Source organism: Phoca vitulina, unplaced genomic scaffold (assembly GCF_004348235.1).
Source record: "Phoca vitulina isolate PV1807 unplaced genomic scaffold, GSC_HSeal_1.0 scaffold24, whole genome shotgun sequence".
NCBI classification, from domain to species: Eukaryota; Metazoa; Chordata; class Mammalia; order Carnivora; family Phocidae; genus Phoca; species Phoca vitulina.
Genome location: NW_022589727.1, coordinates 1,336,752 through 1,357,287, shown reverse-complemented (window position 1 = coordinate 1,357,287; position 20,536 = coordinate 1,336,752). Strand labels below are relative to the sequence as shown.

Sequence of the window (20,536 nt, the reverse complement as noted above, 5' to 3'; positions counted from 1 at the left end):
TACAAACTTATCTTCTATATCCCAGATAAAATATAACTTTCCTCATTCTAAATTAGGTCCACCTGTTACACATTTTTATATCACTATGTTCAGTCCTTTACAGAATTTATCTCAAAGGAAGCTTGGGGCCTATTTTTTTAGTTAATTAATATCTGTGTCTGCCAATAGCATGTAAATTTTATTGCAGCATTATTTATGATGAGAACGATAACATCCAGAATGTTCATCAGCAGACAATTTTGTTTTTATATCCCCTACACTTAAGATTGGTGCATGGCACATGCATACCAGTATAAGCGGAGATGGATTTCTTTTGAACCTGACAAAAATAGGAACTCAGATAAATTAGTCTAATATTCTTATACAATTTATAATTTAATTTTAATTTTATTTTTTTAAAGATTTTACTTCTTGAGAGAGAGAGAATGAGAGTGCACAAGCAGGGGGTTGGGGCAGAGGGAGAAGCAGACTCCCCACTGAGCAGGGAGCCTGACGCACAGCTCGATCCCGAGACCCTGACCCGAAGGCAGATGCTTAACCAACTTAGCCACCCAAGCGCCCCTGTAATTATATTTTAAAGATAAACTCCAAGGATATCTCTCAAATGGGTTTAGGAAAAGCAGCACTGATAGAATGAGTATACACCTCTCAAAGGGAGCTTTATGAAGGCTTACATTTATCTTAGTTTAATGTTGGCATGTCTATTTAAAAATATTTTTTTTAATTCTATTACTCAAAAGATATCAGGGATTCTTTTTATTTTTAATGTGAATTTTTTAAATTTTATTATGTTATGTTAATCACCATACATTAATCATTAGTTTTTGATGTAGTGTTCCATGATTCATTGTTTGCGTATAACACCCAGTGCTCCATTCAATACGTGCCCTCTTTAATACCCATCACCAGGCTAACCCATGCCCCCACCTCCCTCCCTTCTAGAACCCTCAGTTTTTTTCTCAGAGTCCATAGTTTATACTCTCATAATAGTAAATAAAAAGTTGTGATTTTGTTTTTACATTTGAGCTAATTTTAAATTTTATTACACCAGAGACCTGAACCTCAGTGGTGCTTATTTATGCATTTTGGACTACCCTACTTCACCGGTGATTTCTTCTAATGAAAAGACTAATTGGAACAAAACTTCATGCAACTGGAACTAGAAACCCTAGCTACTATGAGCTGATGACAAAAAGATGCCACGTGCATGTAAAGCTGACAAACGTTCAAAATGAAGTGAGGAGACAGGTGTTGTCAAGCTTTGTCATCTTCAGTTCCCAAGATATTTTACATTTTTCTAAACTTGACTGCCTGAGACATAAGCTAGGAACCAAATGATATCATTAAAATTCAGTCAGCATCCCAGGCTAGAATTTCACTCTGTTTTTAACTCAAATCCCTGGTAAAACTTTTGGATGACGTTTTTGCATAATTCTCAAATGTTCCTTGTTGCTCTCAGAGTTGCATCTTTCTGTCTTCTGCTTCCAAATCACAGCTAACAGCAAAACAGATGAGGCAAAAATAAGAGAAATATGAATGTTTTGATGAGAACTAGTCAGTATAATTCATCATACCAGGTAATAGTATTCAACTTATTACCCATACCCTCCCCCTTGACTTTTGATAATTTGGATAATCAATATAAATGGACAGAAGAGGCTGATAATGTAAATATTGGCCACATAAAATGAACAGAAGCTGACTTTAAGAAGAGAGAGAAGACATACTTACACTTCCTGAAAACTCATCATACAATTTTACTCACTCCAGAGGTACCTTGCTGATCACAAGAAGGCAGGATTAGTTGAAATCTTCCCCCTGCCAACCCTTGCAACAACGTCTTCCACAGATAGTTGGGCTATTTGTTCATTGAGAACTCTATGAGCCATTTATCCTCCTATAGGCAACCCATCATCTGGATTGAGGAACAGAATGATAAACTAATATGCGCTGTGACCGGAAACCATGCCTCTCCTGAGTGGCATCCAAGTACTCTACTTGTGCACAACTATTATAATGCTGAAAATTAATGATGCAAGAAAGAACTTCAGCAGAAACTAGTAAAAAGCTCTAGCGGGGGTGGAGTGGGTGTGCAGTCTTGTAGGCAAGAGTCTGAGTGTATATATGTGTGTAAAAGCATTTATATGCATGAATTTGTGTATGTCCGTATAGGACAGACAGAAAGCATTAGAGACCAGAATAACACATGGACAGGAAGTTAGTTTCAATAGCAGAGACCTAGCAAATCATGTTTTCAAGCCAAGCACTGTGCTTGGCACTTAGGAAACTTTTTAAATAATATATGGTTGAAATGACCAACCATAGGTAATTTATGAGAGAACAGAGACATTGTTGGGTCAGTAATTTACCATGGAGAATCACATCTTAGCATGTTTTTGTTGTCCAATAAAAAGCACTTTAAAAGCTGAGAGATAAGTGCTTTGAGTCTGTAAATTGGGGCTTTTTTATGTTTAAGTTTCTTTGAAATTAGGATTCAATAAAAGTTGTGTAAAATGAACATAACGCTTCAAGAACAGTTGCAAAAAGTTATTTTAACTTAAGGCTGTGTGCATTTCAGTGATGATTCCCTTGTTAAACAATTGTTAGTATTTTAAGGGAAGCTTTTATTACTAGGAGCCTCACAAATGAATATAAACAGGGTATTGCCCCTGACGACCGCTCTTTAAAAACCTGTCAAATGTTCTTTATCTCCATTTTCCTCACTGAGAGAGTTATGTCAGCACTAAGCAATTTGTGCATCATGTATATTAGTTTTCCAGGCTCAAAAAAGGTAATAATTTTCATATTTAAGCTCTTTTGAAGAGGTATACTTAATATGTCAGGTGTTAAGTAAATGAATGAACTTTATAAACTGGCTTATAATTATTAGAAAGTGATCATAGAATTATTGAATCTTCAAGTTGGAAAATGGTCCATCATGATCATTTTCATTAGAGAAACAATTTATGCAAGTAAAAACTTAGGCAGTAATGCAATACATAAGAAAATAAGTACTTAATTACCATAAATTTATTTTATGAATATAAATTAACAATTATGTATTACAAAACTAAATAGAATGAGTATTTTATGACCACAAAAATTTCAAAGCTACAGTTTTATACATGAAATATCTGGCTCAATATTTACTTCTTTAATTTGTCTAGGTTGAAATCCTGATATAACAAGTTATATTATAAATGGTAGCGCTTTAATCTATAATTATGAAATCTATGATTTTTTTCCAATGAATTTTCCTCAACTTGAAAAATAGAATTTTCTGGGGCACCTGGGTGTCTCAGATGGTTAAGTATCTGCCTTCAGCTCAGGTCATGATCTCCAGGTCCTGGGATCCAGCCCCACATTTGCTCCCTGCTCATGGGAACTCTGCCTCTGCCTCTGCCCCTGCCCCTCCCCTCTCCCTCCCCTCCCCTTGTCTCCTCTCTCTCTCTCTCCCTCAAATTAATAATGAATAAATAAAATCTTTAAAAAATATTTTACCCTTCCTTCTCCTAATGTCCTCCATGCTACTCATTGTATTCCACAAATAAGTGAAACCATATAATTGTCTTTCTCTGCTTAAGAAAAATGAAGGGGGAGAAATCAGAGGAGGAGATGAACCATGAGAGACTATGGACTCTGGGAAACAATCTGAGGGTTTTAGAGGGGAGTTAGCTCGGTGATCGGTATTAAGGAGGGCACGTATTGCACAGAACACTGGGCAAACAATGAATCATGGATCACTACATCAAAAACTAATGATGTACTGTATGGTGACAAACATAATAAAAAAATTTAAAAATTTAAAAATTAAAAGAAAAATTGAATTTTCTTTTAGTTTTGAACACTCAGTTTTGAATTTTCAAATTTAATTTTTTTATTTTTAATTTTAATTTTTTATATATTTGCTAATTTCTAATGAGATTATTGAGTAATTTAGTCAGACATTTATAAATATACAATGTTTAGCCAAAATAGTTTTCTAACATATCTTATAAAGTTTTAAGGTTTGAAAATGTCAGATACAGAGCAGGCTGTCAATATAGATTAAACTTTTAAAAAAGAATCATTATAGAGATAACATAGCACATTACACAGTTCAAAAAATGAAAATATTGTGTAAAATGAGTCTCATTCCAACTTGACACAAATCCTGACTCATCACAAATTACTATTGTCAAAAATGTATTGTGTATTCTTCTATACACATGTATAGATATACTATAATTTATTTAATCTGTTTCCTATTTATGATACTATTTTTTCCCCAGGTTTTTTTACGATATCCATGTTGCAATCAATATCCTTGTACATATATCTTGGAGTGCATGCGTGAGTGTTTTTGTGAAGTATGTTGTGCTACAATATCAACTCCTCAGTGATTCAACCAGTTTATTTCTCATCCACAAAGTCTGCTGTGGTTTCAAGGAATCTCCTAAGGAACAATCCTCCAAGTGGTGACACAGTGCTTATGCTACTTTGAACTTTTGTTCTGTTATCTCATCTAGTGGCTAACTCCACGATCACCACAGCAAGAGAAGAAAGACTGAAGAATCACAGCAGTAACTAAAGGCTTCAGTGTGTAAATGTAAATGATACTTATCACTTCTGCTCCCAACCCTTTGGCCAGAATTAGTTATAGGAATCTAACTGCCAAGGGATGTAAAATGATAGTTCTCTCATTTGTCCAGAAGGAAAGAGGTGGACGTGTGGGGGCAATAGGCGTCTCTACCACAGATAAATTCTAGAATTGATATTACTTTGTCAAAGTTCATCCCATATTCTCATCAATAAATTAAAAATGTAATATTTTGAAATGTCAGGTATCTCAGGGCTCATAACTAGATGTTCATCCAAAATTTCCAAGGAATCAATTTTATTTAGTGTTGCAGGTTGAGGCTAATTTTATTTTTTAAAGATTTTATTTGAGACAGAGGGAGAGAGCGTGAGAGAGAGAGAGAGAGAGAGATCATGAGCAGGGGGAAGGGGTAGAGGGAGAGGCACACTCCCCGCTGAATGGGGAGCCTGATACGGGACTCAATCCCAGGACCCTGGGATCATGACCTGATCCAAAGGCAGACGCTTAACTGACCCGAGCCACCCAGACACCCGATTGAGGCTCATTTTAAACAGGCTGACTTTAAGACCCAGCACATCTGAATGGTGATTCTTTATCCTACTCAATTATAATCAGTAAGTTAATGAATTGTAATACACTATTATGAAAAGGAAGCTGGTTCCATGTTCACCAGTTGTTGCACAACAATCACACCAAGACAAGCGTGTGTGAGACTAGAAGGCTCATCTGAGTCCTTTCCCATGTTCAGTGTAAGTAAGCTGTCCATGTGGTCTCGGTTTTCTTCGGTTAGTTGGCCTGAATAAGCCAACTGACAAACAAAACAAAGAGTCCAAAGAAAAAGACCCATTAAAGAGCTGAAAACTTGCACAATGAAATATTTCCAACAAACTTAACTGTATGTCCAGCACCAGGGGAAGTTTTATTCTTTAAACTTCATGGAAACAAATGAAACTTGGCATGCCAAACCAATTTGTCAGGCATTTCCTGTTTGTTAAATTTAATACATAACATTTGTAAAGTGATCTTGTTAATTCCCTAAGTTATTAGGAATACGTTAAAAACTGATTTTTAAGTAAGCACTTGTGTATAAACATATGAAGGAGCATTATTTGAAAAGTGTTACTTAAGGACTCACAGAGAGATGTTCATTTCATCAGAATGTAACAGTTTAAAATATGGAATAAAAATCGAAGAGGTCAAATAGATAAAAATCTGACATATTATCAGGAATTGGTTAAATTAAAGCAAGCTCCAGTTTAGTTTAAATGTGATGTTAGTGGATTTATTTACTCTTTCCAATTTGAAGTATTTTCCTTAGTGGCTAAGACAGAAGCAAACTCAAGATTTTCATAGTTCATCTTTATATGCCTCTTTACGTATCTCACTTTTTTGAGATGTAAGACATATGTAACATAAGACCTATAAAATCAAGTCATTAGGCAGTTATCTTGAGACCAATTATTTTTCCAATTACTTTAAATGCCACTTTTATAACTTACTAAAATGTTGAATATTTTGTAACTTCTTATAGATAGCACATTATGATTCTAGTATTACATCATGTTAAATATTGTGGCATCGATTTTACTGTACTTAATGTATATATTTTAATATACCTGGTAATATTCTTGTTCAAAAAATTCTAGAAGTTATATTATTCCCATGAAATATTATTATTAAATTTATATTATTTCCCATGAAATATATATATTATTTCCCATGAAATTTAGGTTTATTAACTTAAAAAAAGCTTTTACTGACATTTAATGATATTATTTAGATTAATTTTAAAATAATCTCTATAATATTCTGTATTACTATCTTGGAAACAGCAACTTTATTTATTCAAATATTATTTTATATTCCTGGATACAGTATAATTTTCTTCATATATATAGAACAATTTAAATAAAAAGATGCTGTGTGAATATTATTTATATAATTGTATGTATATATACATTTATAATGTATATAATTGTATGTATATACAATTTTTGTATATAATATATAATTGTATGCTATTCAAAAATACATATATCATATTGAAATAGCAAATTATCTGTTTATATATTTTTTTCTATAGCTTACTATTGATAAATGAAAAAATAATGATTTTGATGTTTGCACATTTATTGACCATTTGATTACTAAACATTTATATTATTTCAACTTTTTCAGTGGTTCTTCTTTTAAAGATTTTATTTATTTGAGAGAGGGCAAAAGCAGGGGGAGGCGCAGAAGGAGAGGGAAATGGAGAAGCAGACTCCCCACTGAGCAGAGCCAGATGCAGGGCTTAATCCCAGGATGCTGAGATCATGACCTGAGCTGAAGTCAGAAGCTTAACTGACTGAGCTACCCAGGTGCCCCTCATTGAGTTTTAATAAGGTTTTTAGGTGAACAATTATATCAATCTAGAATAATGATATTTTTATCATATTTTCTTTATTTTTTCATGTCTAATCACATTGCTCCTATCTTCCACTAGAAGCTGAATAATAGATGAAATATTTTTTTCTATGATTTTAGGGTTTCACCTGTTCACGTGAATCTAATCATTTGTTTGATTTAGATATTTTATTCATATTAAGAAGACATTCTTTTATTATTAGATTTGGTATGGATATCAATTTTATTAAATATTTTTCTAGCATCTATTATCCTTACGACTTTTCTCTTCTGAAGTTTTAATATAATGAATTATATTTCCTAATATCCTAGTCTTTATTTTTGTAATAAGACTTAACTGATCTTGTAACAGTATTCTGACTGAATATACTAATTTTTTAATGAAATTTGCATCTCAACATGCAATATTGGAATCAGATACATTTTAACTTAGTAAAATGAATGTGCAGTTTTTTTTCATTCTCCAGGCTTTTAAACAGTATAAGAAGTGAACAAATGATTTGGTCTTTAAAGAAGTTAATAAAAGGGTGCCTGGGTGGCTCAGTTGGTTAAGCGTCTGTCTGCCTTGGGCTCAGATCATGATCGCAGGGTCCTGGGCTCTCTGATAGGCAGGAGCCTGCTTCTCCCTCTCCCTCTGCCTGTGTGTACACACCCTCTCTTACACTCTCTCTCTCTCTCTCTCTCTCTCTCACTGTCAAGTAAATAAATAAAACCTTTAAAAAAAAAGTTAAAAAAAAAGAACTTAAAAAAATTGCCTCCTTTTTTTAAATTACTTGGTCTATTCATTTTGGTTTTGGTAACTCATTCTTGAATCAATGTTAATCATTTATCTATTTCCATACAATTCTTAACTATATCAATACTTCCAAATTTATTACATAGATCCAAATGTAATAATCGCTTAAAAATTTTCCATCTTTGCTACATTGATATTATATTAATTTTTATTTACTGTTGTGTTTTTCTCAATTAAAAAATGTATTGGCCACTTCTGTATTTTTATCTATTCAAAGAACTAGCTCTTCAATTGAGTTATGAAGTCTTTTTGCTGTCAAAATGTTAATCAATGTATCAAGGAGTTTATTATTAATAAAGTACTTAATTTGCTTATTAATTTACTTTTTAATTTATTAGTTTATGTTTCTAGGTCTTATAAGACAATGATCAGTGATATCTTTGCATTAATGCACTTTGTAAATACATAGTTTTAAATATTCCTTCAAACCACAAAATCCTTGCCATTCACCATTTGATTTTCCATTGAACAAAATCGTTTCAGTATCTTAGTGTACTATTTCAAATCTCCATTCTCCTTCTCACTGTAATGATTTTTTTTTTTACCTAATGAAAGTAGATTTTTCATTATTTATCTTAGAAATGAGAAGACATAAAACAGTCTTCACAGCCTGTAATCCCGTACTGGAGCCTTATATAAATATCACTCTAACATTTATGATAATTTTTTCTTAATCATTTTACTCCAGAGATTAAAAGGTGACTTTAGACATCTTACCTAACCACTTACAAGCTTTTGTTCAAAGTGTTATCCTTTTGATATTCAAAATTTACAGACTTACATTTCCTGTGATTAGTGTTTCTTTTTCTCTGTATATTTATTTTTATTCCCTTCTTAGATTTGAGCTTTTCACAGAACTTACTGTGTAAGTAAATGAATAACGAAGAACAGGTTCAATCTGGCTTTCTTTGTTCAATTGCTTCATTCATACATGGTGTTTTTGTTTTTAATCAAATTCATTTAGATATAATTTACATAAAATTAAAGGTACACATTTGAAAGGTACAAACACAGCATACCAAAACATTCCATATGCAGCAAGAGCAATACTAAGAGGGACGTTTAGTAATAAATGCCTACTTTAAGAAGGAAGAAAGATCTCATATAAGCAACCTAACTTTACACCTCAAGGAACTAGAACAAATGAGATAGAAGAGAAAGAAAAGAGCATAGAAAAGTGAGAAAAATAAATTGAGCCTAAAATTAGCAGAAGGAAGGAAACACTAAAGAGCAGAGCAGAAGTAAATGAAATAGTGACTAGTAAACACAATAGAAAAGGTCAACAAACCAAGAGTTGTTTTTTTTTTAAAAGATAAGCAAAATTGACAAACCTTTAGCTAGACTAACTAGGTTTGATGAGTTTTGTTAAATGTTTATTACCCAGTAACCACCGCTCATCAAGATATACAACTTTTCTACATTTTCATCAACCAAAAAATTTCCAAAATGACTTTTAATCCAATTCCCTCACTCATCCAAACTCACTGGCTCTAGATAACCACGGATCATTTTCTGTGACTATTTATTAATTTAGCCTGACCTAGAAAAACAATATAAATAGAATCATATACTCCTTTGCGACTGAATTATTTTCACCTATTTTAATGTTTTTGACTACCACTCAGGTTTCTGTATGTATCTGTGGATTGTTATTTTATATTATGGAATAATATTCTATTGTCTAGCAATATCACAATTAACTTATCTATTTACCTATCAATGGACATTTGACTTTTTTCTAGGTTTGGATGTTATGAATAGATTTACTATGAATACTCCCAAACAAGTCTTTTTTATAAAAAAATATTTTCATTTGGGGATAAATACCTAGGAGAAAAGTTGCTGGCTTATATGCTAAATGCATGTTTATCAAGACTTGCCAAAATGTTTTCTACATTGGTTAATTTTACAATTTTACAAAACACAAGCAATATATGAGTTCTAGTTGCTCCAGACTCTCACCAATATTTATGTCAAGCTTTTTCTTTTTTTATGTTAGCCACTCTAATGGTATCTAGTAGTATCTCATTGCATTTGAATATGAAATTACCAGATGAATAATGATACTACGTACCTTTGAATGACTTTCTTATGTCTCCTTTTGTTAACTATCTAACGCTTCAGCCTACTTTTTTGAAGATTGTATTTAAATTCAAGTTAGTTAACATATATTATTAGTTTCAGGGGTAAAATTTAGTGATTCATAGTTGCATATAACATCCAGTGCTCATTACATCAAGTGCCCTCCTTAATGCCCATCACCCAATTACCCCACTCCCCCCACCTCCCTCCCCTCCAGCAACCCTCAGTTTGTTCCCCATAGTTCAGAGTTTCTTATAGTTTGCTTCCCTCTGTTTTTGTCTTACTGTATTTTTCCTTCCCTTCCCTTATGTTCATCTGTTTTGTTTCTTAAATTCCACATATGAGTGAAATCATATGGTATTTGTCTTTCTCTGCCTGACTTATTTCACTTAGCATAATACACTCTAGTTCCATCCACGTCATTGCAGATGGCAAGATTGCATGCTTTTTGATGGCTGAGTAATAATATATTACTCTTCTTTATCCATTCATCAGCCCATTTTTAAATCAGTTGCTTCTTTTATTGAGTTCTAAAGGTATATGTATATATATATATGCGCTCAGGATGCAAATATTTTAACAGATATATATATTGTGAATATTTTCTTCCAACCTGTAACTTGATTTTATGTTCATAATTCATTTTATTTTATTTTTTAAGATTTTATTTATTTGACAGTGAGAGACACAGCAAAAGAGAGAACACAAGTAGGGGGAGTGGGAGAGGGAGAAGCAGGCTTCCCGTGGAGCAGGGAACCTGACGTGGGGCTCCATCCCAGGACCTGGGATCCTGACCTGAGCTGAAGGCAAATGCTTAATGACTGATCCACCTAGGTGCCCCCATGATAATTCATTTTAAAGAGAAGACTTTTTTTATTTTGGTGAATTTCAACTTACCAACTTTTTTGTGCTTATTTTTTCTACCAGTATTCTTATATTTCAACTTTTATATTTAGGTCTAATACCCATTTTGAAATAATTTTTGTTTATGGTATGTGATAAGATTCAATATTCACATTTTTAATATATTCAGTTATGCCAGTCCCATGTCTTTTAAAAGAATGTATCATTTCTCCCATTGAATTACCATATTGCCATGATTAAAAAAACAATTGAACATATACATGTGAATTATTTCTGGATTGTTATTTTGTTCCATTGACTTATATATATATTTTTATATGAATATGACTATTTTTAAATGTCTGTAACTTTATAGTAGATCATAAAATTTCTGTTATTATGTCCACTTAAGTTTATTATTATTTTCGTTAGAGCAAATTCCAGTTATAAAACATCCATTTTCCTTATTTATAATTTTATTTCCTCTGTTGTTTCCTGTTTCTTCATTAAAATCATATTTTTCTTTAATTATGTGAGTATATTTTATAATAGCTTTTTTAACATGTTTGCTAAATCTAGTATCCAGATTATTTCAATGTCAGTTTTTATTAAGTGCCTTTTTTCCTGAACTATGGGTATGAGTTTCCAGTTTTTTGCTTATCTAGCAAATTCTTTGTTGCATCCTGGACAATGTAGATAGTATGTTGTAAAAATTTTGGATTCTGTTATCTTTCTCTGAAGACTGCTGATTTTTGTAGTAGGCAGTAAAATTACTGAGTGACTACCCTATCCTACTGTAGACTTGCTTTCATGCATTGTTAGGGCAGGTCTCTGGAAAACCTAAAATGTTTCTCAAACCCCTCTAACTAGATGGTATTCAAAGTCTGTCTTTCTTGCCTATCTTGTAAGGATTTGATTTAGAGTGGATCTAGAATAGGTCCTATTTTAGGGTGTGGTTGCTTCTTTCAGGAGAATTTTCTGAAGTCTCAGCAGGATATTGGAGAATGTAGTCTAGGCATTTCTGCCTCTCTTTGAAAATATAATGCCCCCCACCATCACTAGACCTCTTGGTATCTCTGTTCTGTTCTCAGCTACATGACCCCTATTCTTGGGGACCCTCAAGTAGCCTTATTCTGTGCATGTGCTGCCTCATCCTCAGCTGAAGACTCACCTGAGACCCAAACAGGTTTCTGGAAATTACCTTCCTTCCTCAATTCCCCCTCTCTACTGCATTGTAGATACCGACTTGCTTCAGCCTCCCTTCCCATACGTCTCCGCCTCCTCCTCTCAGCAGATCTGCTGGGTTCTGATTAGATTCTAGCTCATTATGCTGTAGTCAGTTATTTCTCCAAGCAAAGAATTGGAACAATTTGGGAACTTATCTCTTGAGTTTCCCACCTCTCTGGACTTGCAATCTTGCTCTGCCTGTTGCCTGTGACTTTGCCTTTTCTTCTCTGATTCCTGGTTTTCTAATCTAGAAAATGAAAATTGTAATACTGATTGATTTCTAAGTTCTTTCCCAGTTCTAATCTGGAATATAGAAGTTACTTTCTTTGTAATGTAATTTTTGTTTTCCGTGTTTATCAGGTGCTAAAGGGTTTGTAAAGAAACACTGATATATTTTTATAATGATACACCAAAGATATATAATCAACTTATATAAACAAAAATAATACATTGGAATTTCTTGAAATTTATGTCTAAAACTAATATTGAAGTATGTTACATTTAGATTTATAAATCATTTCTGTTAGCAATAACTGTATTTCAGCCAAGTATTCAAAAAGCATTACATCTAAGAGGCTGAAGAATCTACTTCTCCAGCTACTTGATTGCCCTTAGAAGGGAAAGCAGAAGAATCTCCTCATAATCATAGCAATTCAGTCTCATTTATCCAAGAGTATAATTATCAGAGGTGATTTTACACCTGGATTCATACCTAGTATTGGACTCACAATGAAGAAAACACTATCTAAATTATTCAAATTAATGAATTAACTAGGTCAAAAAGCACCTTATAAGGAAACTTTTTTCTGTTTCTTTCTAGATTAAAAAGGTAAAATAAAAAGCCTTTCTTAAATACTATTTCAATGAAAACAAATCTAATCAATTTTAAGTATATTTAAAATTGATCCACTCCTATATGTTAAAATAAATATTTTATGAAATAGCAATAATCAAGTTCTGCAAACAATTGAAAGTGTGTTGAATGTGGGAGAAAATATTAGCAATTTCTGAGCACATTCAGTGATTAAATTAAAAATAGATTTGAAAGGAAAGGTTAAAATGGTTGTATTTCAATTTGGATAATAAAAAAATGCTCTAACACTCAAGAAATTGGCAAATTGGCATTTTGGTCAATCTCCACTTCATACTTAATTTTTTATTAACCATAATATTTAAGTAAAATATTACTCTTTTCTATGATTCAGTTCTAGATTTAAAGACTTCTATATATATTGGTAAGAGCAATCAACTATATATTTATTCACTAGAAGACTGGGTGAAATAAATTGGATTACCTTGTCCTGTATGCTAGTGTGTGCATACTATTTGAATGAAGTTGCCAAGGGTGGAAAACTGGGATGGCTTTCAAAAGATAATAAGTCTTGGAAGACTTAAAAATCAGCCTACTCTCCTCTTACAAAATTTAAAGCCCTTTCTTATCTATAATAGAAATCAGCAGCAATGTTCAAAACCTGGACTAACCTAAAGGATAGAAAAAGAGATTGATGTAACAGAGTAGAGAGCCCAGAGTAGGCACACACAAATAAGGTCAGCTGATCTTTGACAAATACAGAAAGAAAATACAATGGAGACAAGATAGTTCTTTCAATAAATGGTCCTGGAACAACTGGACATCCACATGTGGGGGAAAAAAAAGAACCTAGACACAGAAAAATATTAACTCAAAGTATATCACAGACCTAAATGTAAAGCACAATACTATAAAATTCCTAGCAAATAACATAGGAGAAAACCTAGACGTCATTGGGTTTGACAATGACTTTTAGATACATTAAAGAAATTATGCACTTAAAAGGTAATTGATAAATTGAAATTCATGAAATAAAAACTTCCATTCTGCAAAAGACATTGTCAAGAGAATCAGAAGACAAGCAACAAACTAAGAGAAAATACTTACATGAGACATCTGATAAAAGGACTGTTACCTAAAATGCATGAGGAATTCTTTAAACTCAAGAATAAGAAAATAATCCTTTAAGAAACAAGAGATCTGAACAGAAATCTTACCAAAGAAGATACGAATATTGGAAGAGATCCCCAACATCATATGTTACTAGGGAATTGCAAATTAAAACAAGGAGGTACCCTACACATCAATTAGAATGGTCAAAATCCAAAACACAGAAATCAAATGTTAGCAAATACATGAAGCAAGAGGAACTCTTTCATTCCTAATGGGAATGCAAAATGGTACAGCCACTTTGGAAGACAATTTAGCAGTTTCTTAACAAAATCAAACATATTCTCACCATATACTGTAACAATCATACTCCTCGGTATTTCCCCAAATTAGTTAAAAATTCATGTCAACACAAAAACCTACATGTGATGTTTATAGTACCTCTATTGATAATTGCCAAAATGTGTAAACAACCAAGACATCTTTTGGTAGGTGAATGGATATATCAACTGTGGTACATCCAGACAATGGATTATTATTCAGTGCTATAAAGAAATGAGATATCAAACTATGAAAAGACATAGAGGAATCTTAAATGCATAATATTAAATGAAATAAGAATGCATACTATATGATTCCAATTATATGACATTCTGGAAAAGGTGAAACCATGAAGACAGTAAAAAATCAGCGGGTGATAAGATGTAGAGAGGGAGGGATGAATGATAGCCCACAAAAGATTTTTAGGTCAGTGAAACCGCTATATATGGTACTATCATGATGGATACACCTCATTATACATTTCTCAAAATCCACAGAATGTACAACACCAAGATTGAACCCTACCATAAACTACAGATTTGGATGATAATACTGTTCAGCATAGGTTCATTGATTGCAACAAATGTGTCACTCTGGTGCAGGATGTTGCTAGCGGCCGAGGCTGTACAAGTGGGGGTAGAGAGTTACTTAGGAAAGAGGCACTTTCTGCTGAATTGTCCTGCAAACCTGAAACTTCTCTAAAAATGAAGTCTTTAAAAAAGTCAACCTATATTGACTTCAAAAGAAATGAGTAAAAATACATACTGAAAGATAATTATGAAAAATCTGTCTTAACTACAATTAATATAAATAATATGCTAGGACTACAAATGTATCTGAGTTAAAATTTTGCACCCATTTATAATGTATGGGTTTTTTCCCCCCACATCAAGCAATTCTCAGACCCTAGCTGTTATCCCATAATGTAACTCAATTCTGTCACAGTTTGCCAGGAGATAGCATCAGATGCCATAGGCCTAAGGGCTCAGTCCTACAAGACTGACTCCCACACAGACACTTAAGAAAATTTCAAGTCCAGGGGCACCTGGGTGGCTCAGTTGGTTAACCATCTGCCTTCAACTCAGGTCATGATCCCTGGGTCCTAGGATCAAGCCCCACATCCTGCTCCCTGCTAAACGGAGAGTCTGCTTCTCCCTCTCCCTCTACTTCTCTCCCTGCTTGTACTCTCTCTCTCTCTCTGTCAAATAAATAAATAAAATCTAAAAAAAAAAAAAAAAGAAAGAAAGAAAGAAAGAAAGAAAATTGCAAGTCCAGGTCATCACTTGTGCTTCTCACCAACTGGCTATAGATCCAAGGTTCCTAAAACCCCATTTTGTGTTTAATTTGCTAGTGAGCAGAACTCAGGGAAGTATTTTAATTACTAGATTATTGGTTTATTACAAAAAGTTGTAATTCAGAACAGCCAGATGGAAGAGATGCATAGGGCAAGGTATGGGAAAGGGGTAAGAGGCTCCCATACCCTCTCCAAAAGAGCACCACTCTCCCCAGATCACCACATTATCACCAACCCAGAAGCTTTCCAAACACTGTCCTTTTGGGTTTATGAGGAGGCTTCATTCCTCAGGCATGACACAGGCATGGGCCATTGGTGATCAAATTCAAAACCCAGCCCCTCTATCTTCCCAAAAGTTCAGAGTAGTACTGAAATCTCCAATCCTCTAATCACATGGTTGGCTCCATTGCAACCAGCCCCCATCCTAAGGTGCTTTTCAAAAGTAACCTTATTAACCTAACAAAGGACACCTTTATGGCTCTCATCACAGGAGTTTCCAAGGGTTTTAAGAGCCACTTGCCAGGAAAGGAATTGAAGACCAAATATATATTTATAATTCACAATATTACAGGAGTCAAATGGAAAAAAGGTAGCAGCAGCTACTAAAAATGTCTAAGCACATATTAGATTCCATTCATTGAAGATGTTTGTTCAGAATAAAAGTAGATAAAATTACAATATAGTCTGTGCTACACAAACCACATTAGAAGTATGTCACTTTAGGGGCACCTGGGTGGCTCAGTCGTTAAGCGTCTGCCTTCGGCTCAGGTCATGATCCCGGCGTCCTGGGATCGAGCCCCGCATCGGGCTCCCTGTTCAGCGGGAAGCCTGCTTCTCCCTCTTCCACCCCCCTGCTTGTGTTCCCTCTCTCGCTGTCTCTCTCTGTCAAATAAATAAATAAAATCTTTAAAAAAAAAAAAAAAAAAAAGAAGTATGTCACTTTGAGCTTGTTTCCACATTGCCACGTGAATATGCCAAGGGGATGGTATCAGAGTGAGAGAAAGAGACAAAGTTAATTATACAACTCTTGGGTAGAGTTGACATTTTAAACTTTGTGTCACCAAAGGCATTTTCCATTGTCAGAAAAAAAGAAAACTGCAAGTGTCTCCTGGGACAAAAGATAATTCTAAGTCTTGGAAAGTGTATGTAATTAGTGATATGTTATTCCAAGTAGGATAGTGTTCAGTGATAATACATAAATCTCCAGTCAGAGTTACCCAGCATAACAAAGGTTTATATCCAGCTTGTAATATCCAACATGGATGTGTTCTCCAGGGCCATTATCCTCCATGTGCTGTTTCATGGATTCCTACTTCCTCTCGCAGAGAGAGGACTGCCATCCACAGTTCTTTGCCTCCAGCATGAAAGAAGTGAAAGCACCCAAGAGAAGTTTTACAGCTAAAGACCTAGAAGTGACTTATATCATTGCTCTCCACAATCCATTGGCCAGAATGAGTTATACATCAGTGTAACTGAGTGGGAGTGGGAAATGGAATTTCCCCATGTGCTCAGGAAGGCAGTGAAATGGGTTGGTAAGAATAGAGCATTTTTGTCTGCTGTAGACACCTCTCTCCACCATTTTCCTTGGTAAACAACTTATTTTTATAATAGTTTGGCTTCATACAGTAATTGGTTTCTATTTTTAAAATCCCATTCATCGATATCACAATAATATTTATGTTAATAATAATGTATACAACTTTCAGAAACTTTCGTTTTTATGTGATCTCAATTATCTTCACAATTACACTGTTATTATGTTGGCATTTCAAAAATGCCCTTAAGCCATTTATGAATACATAGAGGTACCACAAACTGACTTGTATTAATGTTTTTCAGCTGGTTAGGTTGGGGATTGTCCACTGCACAAATTCATCACTTTGTTTTGTACTTATAGCACTCCCTATGAGACTTCTCTAAGAGACCTTTTACTAATCTGGTATCACGGAGATTTCTTCAGCTGACTTGGGTAACAATTATTTCTCCAATTGCTCTGGGGTTTGGCTGATCCTTTCTTCAACATTCCCATTTTCCCCACTCAGAAGCATATGATGTGCTATCGTATTCCGTTAAAGTCATTTTTCTCTCAAAAGAAATGTGAATGTATGTATCCCCTTCTTAGCAGGGTTGCTTTCTCTGTGGTCATCTGAATATTGGCTACTATTCACAGTACATTTTCGCCCAGGATCTCCTTCATTAGTTTGCGACTCACTTTTTTCAGTCTTTCCTGTTTTCTCTTCCCTTCAGCCTACACATTCTCTGGCCTTCCCTCAGCCTGTTAACAGCTTTCTGTTCTACGGCCCCCTGCGGTGTTGATGTCATGGCGCAGGTACATATTGAAATTTCTCTCTCATCACCCCTTAGTGTTCATAATCTTTCAAATTCCTTTAACTCCAATTTCCAGTCCATGAAGACCTTTCAATTCTGGGGGGGTTGTGCAGGTCAGATCATAAAGCAAAGCAAGATTCTACTCAGTATCCAAACACAGTATCTCGTATTTCCTTAGCCACAGTCTGTAGTTTCTATTTCCTCTTGTCTGACTTTTTGCAGGTAATGTGCTCAATTCCTTTCACCAGCCGGGCTATGACTTACCTCCAGCAGGGTTTTGACTCCAAATAGTCATTTGCAACTGGCTTATATTTTTCTGCAAGGCTCTTGTTGGTAAATTATTCCAGGTGTGGTCTGTTTTTTAAAATAGATTGCAGAGAGAGGGTAGAGACCACCTCATCCTACCATGCTTCCACAGATGCTCTCTCTCTCTCTCTCTCTCTCTCTCTCTCTCTCTCTCACACACACACACACACACACACACACCCTCAGGGAATTTAGTAAAATCCAGCAATACAGCTGTTCAGTCTGTGAGAAAAGATTTGTAACGGCTTCAGAGGTACAAGTGGGTAAGCATCCTTTTCATGTATGTGGACATCTGTAAGAGGAGAAACCAGTAGCTCCCATTTTTCATGGCTTCATGGGAAGCATGATAGATGCGGAATAGGGAGAGGCAAAAAAAAAAAAAAAAAAAAAGAGAGAGAGAGAGAGAGAATGGATACACATGTGCGGCTTCTACAAAAAAGCCCCTCTCAAATGATGAAAAGACTGGTGGACAGGCGGCAAGCAGGAATTCCCTCAGTAGACAACAGGCACAAACCAGAGAAGTGCTAGTTATTGCTACCCACCTGACTTCAAGTTAATTAAGTCTGGTGTGAATAAAACGCAGTTATCATTACCTACAGATGTGATCCCAGGGCTAGGCAAGTTTAAATCGTTTGCGAGATCATGCAGCTATGGAGTGAATCTTGTTTTCTTACCTTCGTTGCAGTAGCTCTTCACTTGAGGACACGCTGCTGCCCCACCTCTGAACCCTCTCTCCCCGCACAGCTTCCCCCAGCAGACTGCAGACACAAAAGAGAAGGCTTTCATTTTTGAGGACCGGTTTAGAATTGCCCAGACCTGCAGCTGTACTAAAACTCGCACAAAAGCTCGGGCTCGGTCCCTTACCCTATTCCTTTACTCCCTGATCTCCAGCTCTGTAGCCGAGTGGGACACGTGCAGAGAATGGTTTCCGCGTCCGGGGCCGTCCCACTCAGCGAGGGCAGGCGGTAACAAACATGTTCTGATCACTTCACTCTAACAATTACACAACGGTTAGCCTTTTTCACCATCTCACAGAAGCTTAATATTCTAAATATGCACGCATCCAATCAAAATCAAGGAGATTTAATATCTCTGCTCATCTGTGCCTCTTTTATAATAAAATGCCTAATTCCTCCAAAGGTAGTGTTCATTCCCTAAACTCTCCTTGGGACTTTCAGACATCTTTCCTTCTTTCCCCTTTATTAAAATCTCTCTTGGATGTGCACAATGACTCTTCCATCAATCCTAAAAGTCTGTTTTGGATTCTCTGGTTTCCTGTAAAAATATTCTCTCTTTATTTTCTTTCCAAGGAGAAGTAATGAAGACATTATCAGTTGACTGCATACCTAAAATTTTTCTTCCAAATATACAGTTGTTATTCTATGATTTATGAGAAGGAGGGGGAAACAGTAGCAATGGTAGTGAGATTTTATTTTAAGTTCTAGAATTCTATTTCTATAATAATTGAAGAGAATGAAAGCAGCATCAGAAGAGGGTATCAGGTGACGGATGATAGCAGGAAGGATCAGGAATCCACTGACACACAGAGTGGTGGGGGCAGTGTATATTACGTTTCTTCTGGTGAGCCCTGAGCAGAAGAAGCTGGTCACCAAATGTGGTTTAAATGGTCATCTCTTGTTCAATGCAATTAGACCATTTTTGGGACATAAGATCTTTATTCAGCTAAGTCACCCACTCTGACTATGGAAGACATAGGTCAAAAAAGGTCATATAGACACTTGGCAAGGATGAACTCCCTTTCTTTTCTGATGTAAAACTCCAGAAATGAGTGGAATTCCAAGTTCACACAGAAGTTAGTGGGCATTTCTTTCCCAGGAAGGCCCACGTTCCCTGTTGCAGCAGGAATAGTTTATGGAGTTGTCTTTTTAATAAGGTACCCAGAAACTGCTCATTAGTCTTTTTGCCTCTTATATTCAATAAATAATTCATCCTTCAATATTGTGTATATAAAAATAAGTCAATCAGAAGCAAATGCTTTTATAAGCCATGGGAGGAAATTTCTCAAAGATTGCTCTTTGTCATGATTTTCTCACAAAACGGCACTAATCAGACCACAGTGTTTCTTACAGTCTGTTTATTGCTTAGTTTTTTTTCCTTCTGCCCCAATAAAACTCTTATTCTGAACAGTGACTATTGAATAATAGATCCCCAAGTAAAATCATTCTTACTGATTAAAGGATGATTATTTTAGTATTGTGGTTGTTGGCAGGTCCTCCTTAATCTCCAACCATGGTGGGTTTTGTTTTTTGCAATTTTTTTTAGTCTGTCTCTCTCAAAATTGAGCATTGTCAATTATGTCTCATACCAGAAGAGAAGTCACTGGATTTGAGACGTGATAGGGGTGTATAACATAAAACTCTAGCACCATAAATAATCACAGTTGACTAGACCTTGATCTATAAACTCCTCTCC

At 34.9% G+C, this 20,536-nt stretch overlaps 1 protein-coding gene across 2 annotated transcripts in view; it reads right to left on the bottom strand.

The window, feature by feature from the left end:
- RIT2 (Ras like without CAAX 2) overlaps positions 1 to 20,536 on the bottom strand; it is a 476,255-nt gene that overhangs the window by 434,785 nt on the left and 20,934 nt on the right. Inside the window, exon 2 of one of the 2 annotated variants that reach the window (XM_032421247.1) lies at positions 18,778 to 18,861. The exons of the other annotated variant lie outside the window; for it this stretch is intronic. The gene's annotated coding sequence lies outside the window, so the exon portion shown is untranslated. The remainder of the gene's footprint in view (positions 1 to 18,777; positions 18,862 to 20,536) is intronic. 2 annotated transcript variants of the gene reach the window in all.